This window comes from Hyperolius riggenbachi, chromosome 1 (assembly GCF_040937935.1).
Source record: "Hyperolius riggenbachi isolate aHypRig1 chromosome 1, aHypRig1.pri, whole genome shotgun sequence".
Taxonomy (NCBI): Eukaryota; Metazoa; Chordata; class Amphibia; order Anura; family Hyperoliidae; genus Hyperolius; species Hyperolius riggenbachi.
In genome coordinates, this window is record NC_090646.1 from 406,094,757 (window position 1) to 406,104,447 (window position 9,691).

Sequence of the window (9,691 nt, forward strand, 5' to 3'; positions counted from 1 at the left end):
GGAACTTGTGGACTGAATGAATCACTGCCACTGTGCAGACTGAAGTGTCTGTACAGTGTGGCAGTATTGGGACATTTCATATATGATATATGCTGGTCTAAGGATTTCAATTAGAAGCTATGTGCTGAACTCTGTGAGGAGTATTCATCTTGCTCTGAGTGTAATGTTGAGCGCTGTACTTGTGTACTTTTTGTGCAAATAACCATATCATTCATCCATGCCTGTAGCTCAGCAAGAGTTTATTTTTGGAGTAGGGTCTGTTCCACCAGGTTTGAAGGACAGGTATACCTGTGTGTCATCGGCGTAGCAGTGGTACGTCAGGCCGTGACGTTGGATAAGTGTACAGCGTGGCAACATGTAGATTGCAAACAGCAGAGGGGATAGGGTTGATCCTTGTGGCACTCCGAATTGTAGAGTTGCAGGTTTGGACATTATAGGACCTAGGGATACTCTCTGTGTTCTGTCATTCGGGAATAATCTGAACCACTGGAGAACTGATCCACTGATGCCACAGTACTCCTGCAATCTGTTAAGCAGGATTTTGTGGTCAACTGTATCAAAAGCCGCAGAGAGATCCAACAGGATACAGAATACAATATTCTTATATCACACCATCAACATGGTTTGACCAAAGCTTTGTACACATGCCCTACAGCTGAGAACCGCCTTGGCCAAGAAATCTAGTATGTGTACAGTGCTCTCTGATCCCCCCCCCCATCTCCTCATGTGTCAGCAGGTTGACTCAACTAAGGTCAGGCTGAGGACATAGCTTTCTCCCCACTTGTCCTATGCCACACCATTGGCCTTACTCTTATAACTAAAGTTTAGCAATGTGGCTGTACAGAACTTGGCCATGAGAACAAGTCAGTATCTTGTGTGGCTACCATTCGCCACACGCAATAGGTGTGTCTTGAGGGTATATTTGAAGATTCCCAGGCTTGGAGCATGACAGACAGGCTGTCGAAGAGTGTTCCAAAGGAGAAGTGACCCTCGTGAAAAGTCCTGGATATGAGAGTGAGAAGAGGTGACTAGGTTGAACAATAAGAGAGTCTCATGCTAGGAGTGAAGGTGCCAGGAGGGATAGTATCTGGAGATTAATGAAGAAATGTATGGAGAGAATAGCTTATGATGTAATTGTTTTATCAAAAGAAAGACATGGCACTCAAAAGGCTATATGCAGCAAACAAGCTGTATTGAAGCTTAGTAGACACACACTACATGTTTTGAGGTGGAGCTCTGCCTGAAACATGTAGTGTGTGTCCACTAAAATCCAATACAGCATGTTTGCTGCATACAGCCTTTTAAAGGGAACCTAAACTGAGACTGACTAATTGCTGATAAGTTTGATCGGATTTCTGATCGATTTTGTGTGGAAGTAAGATGGAAATCGGAAATCAGATTGGACCTGTCGGAAATAATTAATCTGACAGAAAATCTCATCGTGTGTACTTAGCATTAGCCACTTGGCCCAGTAGAAGACAAAAGCCTCATATAACTTTAAAGGGAACCTAAACTGAGAAGGATGTGGATTTTTTTCCTTTTTAAAAGGAAACATCCATATCCCTTTCAGTTAAAGAGAACCTGAACTGAAAACAAAAATTCAAAATAACCATACCCATGTCATACTTACCTCCTGTGTGTAGTCTACTACTCAATCTCTTTCTCCTCTCCCATTTGTCCACTGTGATCAATGGAATACTCCATTCTCCATTTTGAAAATGGCCATTACCCCATAACAGCTTCCTGGTCAGCACACTGTTAAACTGTAAATTGCCCACTTGAGCCATAGGGAAACATGGGCATTACTTTGCACATTCAGTGGTAACTGACAGCTGCTGATATATAACAGCAACTGGTATATTTCAGTTCTGACAAAATATTCTTAGAACTGGAAGGGACCACTGTAAGAAGAAAATAGTGAGCCTCTGAGAGGAACAGACAATGAGATTAGCATGTAATATTCATTTGCAGCCACATCATGTGTTTATTTTAAATAATTTCCTCACTTCAGGTTCCCTTTAAGTGCTGTATCCTTACACAACAAATGGGTCTAGTACACAGGTGTCAAACTAGAGGCCTGGAGGGCCAGATCCATGCCAGTGTTTAGGATGGACTGAGTAAGGGCTGGTGCACACCAGAGCGGTTCTGGAGTGTTTTTTAAAACGCTTGCAGGAGGAAAACCGCTTGGCTAATAAAAGTGAATGAGCGGTTCGTTTTTTCCACAAATGCAAACTCGGGGGCTGCAGCATTTTTAGATTTCTGGGGCGTTTCTGCCTCAATGTTAAAGTATAGGAAAGTGGGAAAACGCTCTGAAAAACGCTAGATCAGAGCGGTTTTCCAGGAGTTTTCGTTACAGAAGCTGATCAGTAACAGCTTTACCGTAACAATATTTGAAATGTGCTACACAAAAATGCTCCACAAAACGCTAGGCATATTTAGAAAACATGCCTAGAATCGCTCTGAAATCTGCTTCAAAAACCTCTAGCATTTTGCAGATCTGCTAGAGGTTTTTGGTGTGCACTGGGCCAAAGAGAGGAATGTGTTCTACCTGATGGACCACACCTTTCCTGATTCAGACCCATCAATTCATTTGAGCTGTGTAAAAAATGTGTGAGGACCTCAGCCCTTGAAGGACTGATTTGACATTCCTGGTCTAGTAGCATTAAATTGCATCGAATCTGACGCAATGCAACTTTTTGCCATAGCGATGCAACATTTTCTCTGTTTGCAGCCTACACCTACTGCATTGCAATGTGACAAAACTGTGTGTGGTGACTATTATTCACGTTACACATGCACCTTTTGTGAAGCTTGCACCTTTTAAGGGACACGTGTGCATATATTAAGGGGGTAATTGTCACACAACGTTGATTAGCTGTGCGTTGTACTACATGCAACTTTTTTTTCTACTGCTTCTGTAACGTGATGCATTCGATGTGTAAGGGCCCAAACGGTGCTCAGCCAAGACCTGGACATTTAGGTTATTATACCTGAATGTTTACTATAGCACATTTATACTGCAATTGTCTTTTAGCATCGGTAACAATCTGTGAGCTTTGCCACTGCCAGAATTGGTAGCTTCTGTATCCCAATTCATGATACTGTAATTGAAACCACTGATAACTATGACCCCATTACTACTTGCAGCTTTTTCAGTTTGCTGCTATAATTATATTTTTTCAGCGTCATTTAAATATGGTGGCTTATAACACACCCCCAAGTAAGCAGTTGACATACCTTACTTCCACCCTGAATATTTATCCATAGAGACTCCACACTCTCACAGCCTTCAATTTTTTTTTTTTTTAATTTTTTTTAGAACGGCAGTTCCAGCAGACAAATCTCTCCATCTTTTCTGTATGAGCTACCCTTCTAAACATATTACACCCAGCCATGTCTTATCTACTCACACAATATCATTGTCTTTATCTCCTTTCAATAATTGTAAAGTGTCAATTGTACATGTAATGCGTATTGCATTGGTTAGATTTTACTTTTTTATTTTAACACTTAGCACAGATGAAAGTTTAATCACCTACTGACTTTTTATGCCATCAGATTCCACAACCCCGCACCCCACTATAATCTACATCCAAAAGTGAAAATCACTGTGCTTACTTGCTTTTGTGTAAAAGTGAATAACTGCTGCTATAGCAAATAGCATAATATAGAATCCGCCAGTGACTTCCCATATTGTCCTTGAGAGCACCACCACTGCCTAGAACCCTATGGAATTGTAAGGAGAACAGAGGTACCAAAAGAATAAAATGTATTAAACGCTTTAAAATTCTTCGGGAGGCAGTGGTAGACTCATTTCCCCGAAGTAGACATACCGTATATACTCGGATATAAGTCGACCTTGTGTATAAGTCGACCCCACTTTTTGACCCTCTTAAGCTGGAATTAATACCAAACCTGGTGTGTCTGTGGGGCAGGGGCATCTTATGGACCTTTTCCCCTCAAGCTGTCTCTATCTAAGCTACACAGCCCTCCACCTACAATAACTCCTGCTGCCTCCACCTACTCTAACTTACACTGTACTCCCACGTGACCATTTTGTACCTCCTGCCTCCATTACTCACACTGTCTGCTCTTTTACAGTCAGAATCTGACATAGTAAGCTTCAGGATGTATTAATGTGGCTAGATGCCATTACAGTTTTTCAGTGATAGGTGCTTTTATTTAAGTGACACTGGGAACAAACAAGGCATGGGTTAATGCCAGATGCCTTTAAATGTGTGGAAAGTGTGCAGTGATCTTTGGAAGTGCTGTGTGCTTTCTAAAGAAAGAGAGAAAGAATTAATCAGGCTGGCAGGGGAAATCCAGAATCAACACACAGATAAAAAGGCAGAAAGACTGACAAGAAAAGAGAAGTTTAGCAAAACTTTCTCTGCAGTCTTCTATCACACTCTGTACACGGAAGAGCAGCTGATAACAGGCTGGAATTCAGAGAATGCAGAACGGACTTACACAGGCTTCTCTGCAAAGTACGTATGGCTGGGCTTCTAACTGCAGACTGTGGCTGTGCACGGAGAGATGGAATCAAAGTGTGCAGAGAGGGGAAGGAGGAGTGTCACATGAGAGACTGCACGGGCTTTTCACTGTATGAGCTGTAGATATATTGATGGAGGAGAAGCCTTTGAAGATCGGGATGAAGCCAGAGTTCCGGTGCTCTAGCTTGCACTGTTGTCAGCTACTGCGGGTGAAATTAGCAGCCGCTGGAGCATCACATGCTGAGCGGGGGTCAGTCCATTCTCCTGCTTGCAGGGGGAAGCTGCATTGTGACATCTAGTAAACTTAACAGAGCAGGGGGACACAATCTGGCTGGCTGGCAGCATTAGGGGGCATGATGCAGCAGATGCACAGCAGAGGAGTCGCTTGATACTCGGCTACAAGTCAGAAATTTAGGTCTGACGCGAGTATAAGTCGACCCCCCTATTTTACAAAAGTAGATCAGTCCTAAATTTCTCGACTTGTAGTCGAGTATATACGGTAATACTGTCAATTTTAATACAAACAAGTTTATTTATATACTCCAATAAACAGTGCAACATGTTTCGCAGGTATATTTCTGCTTCTTCAGGCAACAACAAATAGTACACACAGTAGTCTCAAGGTCACGATAAACGCCTCACAGGCACTTATCAGTAGTCTCAGCACACGTAAACTGCCGCAAAACAAGGGGTTTAAACCCCCCAAACCAATGGGCAAATATCCACAACCAACTTGGTCATGGATTTTGCTGCGCTGAGGCAGAGCTTTCAGCCACAGCTCTGCCTCTCCTGACGTCAAACGAGCGGATCTCCACCTCTTTCTATGAAGGAAGAGTAAAAGGGGCGGGAAGAGGCGACGATCCGCCGCAATTGACATCAGGAGAGGCAGAGCTGAAGCTAAAAGCTGTGCCTCTTTCAGGAAATGCCAACCAGATTGTCCCCTGGGGATTTGGGGGGGGGTCTAAAGTGCTCATTTAGTGGCAGGGATGCAGCAGTTTACTTGTGCTGAGAGTATTGGAGAATTATAAGGTAAAAAGGGCAAAATTAATTCGCTTCAGTCTTTCTTTAACATGCTATGGACCAGGCCAATTCCTCATGGCGGGCATCTCAAGATTCAGTTTAGAAAAACAACTAATTTAAAGCTCATTCTTCTCTGGAATTTCACTTTTTTTTTTTTAAATAGTGGTCCTTTAAAAGTACAACCAAAGTGAAAAGCTTATGGAGGCTGTCATATTTCTTTCCTTTCAAACAATACCAGTTGCCTGGCAGCCCTGCTGATGTATTTGGCTGCAGTAATGTCTGAATCACACTAGAAACAAGCATGTGACTAATCAGAAACACCTGATCTGCATAGGCTTTTTCAGGGTCTTTGGATGAAAGTATTAAAGTATCAGCAGGACAGCCAGGCAACTGGTAATGCTTAAAAGGAGAGAAATATGGCAGCCTCCATATGCCTCTCTCCAGTTCTAGCGGGCATAGTTAGGATATACTTTTCTACAAAATGTTTTTAAGAATTGTTAAATTGTCATTACTAACGTTGTAAACAGTCACAGCATGGGTTACATGCAACATCTACAGTGGATACAGTTCCTGCTTCACTGTAAACACACAAGTTGTCTGGTACTGCACAGCATGCCTTGCATTATGCCAACAGATTCTACACATGCACCAATGTGAACATACCATTACAATGTAATTGCATTGTGTTTGCTTTTTTAAGAATTGTTAAATTGTCATTACTAACGTTGTGAACAGTCACAGCATGGGTTACATGCAACATCTACAGTGGATACAGTTCCTGCTTCACTGTAAACACACAAGTTGTCTGGTACTGCACAGCATGCCTTGCATTATACCAACAGATTCTACACATGCACCAATGTGAACATACCATTACAATGTAATTGCATTGTGTTTGCTTTGCAATTTTATAAAATGCACCACGTTTGTGAACTTAGCAGTAAAGCATACTGTAGTATTTTTATTACATTAGTTACATTAACTACTTGCCTACTGCTCCACACCAATTTGCGTGAGCAGTGCAGCAGCCCCAGGACCGCTCCACGCCGATTGGCGTGAACGGACGTCTTTGGTGCTAGCAGGAGATAGTGCACAGCGCATCTCCTGCTTGGAAGGCAGAGCTCCACCTTCAGTCTCCTAGCGGCAATCGCCACTTGGAGACTGTTAGAAGGCAAATTGTACAGCGCAGCAATCTGCAGCAGTGCTGTACTGGGGACAGCCGTGTGACACAGCTGTCCCCGCTGTCAGCGATCTGCTGTCATAGGCTGTAGCCTATGACAACCGATCATGCTGATTGGCTGGCGGGGAAAAAAAAAAAATTCTAAAACTTTTTTTTAAAAAAGCATTTGAGATTACACCAGTGCTTTTTGGTGTGCACTGCCCCCAAAAGCCTGGTTTTCATACTGTGCCACTTCTCTGCTCTCCACTAGGCTACTATACTGAGGTGTGTATAATCCTAAACATTATGGCCTCAATTCACTAAGCTTTATCAAACGTTTGATAATTTACCTCATGGGTAAAATCTAATTTTGAATTAAGGGGTTCTAGATTCATTGAACGTTTTATCGATAAAACATTCGATAAATATATAACACCTTAGTGAATTCAAGATATTTTACCCATGAGGTAAATTATCAAACGTTTGATAAAGCTTTTGATAAAGCTTAGTGAATTGAGGCCTATATGTTGCTGATATAAATACCCAAAATATCTGCACTCATACCTCCTACACACAATTTGCTGGTTCACAAAAATCTCAGGAACCAGTGGAACGCGGTGACTGCCATTTGCACAGAGCGTTTAGTAGGTCCCCTCCCTACCCTTATTTGGTGCATGAGGTACGACTGCAGTTATTAGGTCTTAAAGGGGAACTGAAGAGAGGGATATGGAGGCTGTCATGTTTATTTCCTTTTAAGTAATACCAGTTGCCTGTCAGCCCTGCTGATCCTCTGCCTCTAATACTATTAGCCATAGCCCCTGAACAAGCATTCAGCAGATCAGGTGTTTCAGTGGCTCAGACTTTAAAGTCAGATCAGACAAGACTAGCTGCATGCTTGTTTCTGGTTTTATTCAGACACTACTGCAGAGAAATAGACCAGCAGGGCTGCCAGGCAACTGGTATTGCTTAAAAGGAAACAAACATGACAGCCTCCATATACCTCTCTCTTCAGTTCCCCTTTAAAATGCCACTGAAGCAAAGGAAAAAACCTTATATAATGAATTGTATGTGTAGTATGGATAATGAACATTAATAGCAAAGAGAAAAAAGTCAGTTTTATTTTTATTTTCAGTTATATAGTGTTTATAGCATCATTGTCATATATACATACAAAGTGTGATTTGCAGAGCATATGACTTCTCTTCTCACTGAACTTTATCTGAAGTTGTGAGAGTGTTTCTTTGATGTATAGTGCTCCAGCAAGCAGCAACCAATTTGGTCGTGTTGCTCAGAGAAGCTCTTTTGCAGATACTTCAAGTTCAACTCTTCCCGTACTAGAAATATAGGACTTGTTTCTTTGCAATGTTCCATTTCTTAGCTGTACTACACATACAATTTAAAGCACAACTTTAAAGAGTTATTATGGAGGCTGAAATATTTGCTTTTAAACCAATACCATTGATTGGCTGTTCTGCTGATCCTCTGCCTCTAATACCTTTAGCCATACACCCTGAACAAGCATGCAGCATAATTACTGGGCACTACCTACCCATATTGGGACTATACTAGATATACTGGGTCACTACGCTAGCTATGCCGCCACACCCCAGCCCTCCCCCACAACTCGCGCACGACACTGTCCAATAGGACCCCCCCCACAGTCCCCGGAGAAAAATTTGGTCAGAAATTAGTCCCTGCTTTAAATTGATATATTACTAAATTTAAATGTTAATATGAAGGAAAATAAACCAGGATAGAAAGGACTAGTGTGGTTTTAATTGTAAAACATTTTTCTTATGAAATCTTTATGGTATGCGTGACTAGGGTCGTGATAAGGGGCATGGCTTAAGTTTCCCTCTTTCTCATCTCAAAAAGTTGGAGGTATGTAATATGCGTTTGACATTGTCAGATCTGACAAGATTAGCTGCATGCTTGTTTCTGGTGTTATTCAAACACTACTACAGACAGCAGCAGAATTGCTAGGAAACTGGTATTGTTTACGCATGGCAGCTTCCATATTCTTACTTTAGTTGTCTTTTAAAGGAGAACCTGATGCTAAAACATGAACAAAAAACCCTAAGGAAAGTGAAGGCTCTGGTTCTTATAGAGCCTTCCCGTTCCTATGCTGGTTTCTGTTCAAGTCACTCGCCATGTGAGGCTTTTTAAGAGGAGGCTTGCAATGCCCCAAAATACTTTCCTCATGAGGAGGAAGCCTTTGGTTCCCCCATTCTCCATTGGCTCAATTCAGCACTGAGACACCCAAAACTCAGCCACATTGCATCTGCGCAGTAGCATTGACCAACTGACTCCAGCGGGGGAAAAAAAAAAGCTGAGCCCAGTTGGGTCCAGCTTTTTCTGCCGGAGCCAGAGTGGGTTCATGCTAATGGCGGCATGCTTGAGCTGTGAAGCAAATTATGAAAACCCCAGAACCTGAAGTAGTTAAACATTCACATGATTCTCAACCCATGCCAGCGCTGTCCAGTTGTAGGGCTGGATTCTTTTAAAGCCACAAAGGCCTGGGTCTTGCCTGGCTGCTGTCCAAGTAAGATGGGGCTGAAAAGGAGTAACATGAAACATGGTACCTGCATGCCCAAGGAAGATGTGCAAGTTAGCAAGGGGCTGCTGTATAGATTACCCCTGGAAGAGGGGCCACAAGAAAATTAGCCCTGGAGATAGAAAAGGATAAGTCAGACCTGGATTCAACAAGCAGTGCCATGGAGGTCAGGAAGCCTTCTCAAGCTCCAAGGCATACATTTGAAAAAGTTGCAAGCTAATTTAGGCGTGATGTTAATTAACGATTTTACTAGCAATATTGGTAAACAATTTAAGTGCAACGTTCAACAAAATCAATAAAAACTGTAAACGATTTAATTACGGTATTACAGTAAATTTACCAATAATGTTGACCCTAACCTCTCCCTGATCACCCCCCTCCCCCCCAATCTCTACCAATACAATTTCAATTCAATTGCAACCACCTGCTAAATAGCATAACGGCTTTCTAGATTACAACAATTGC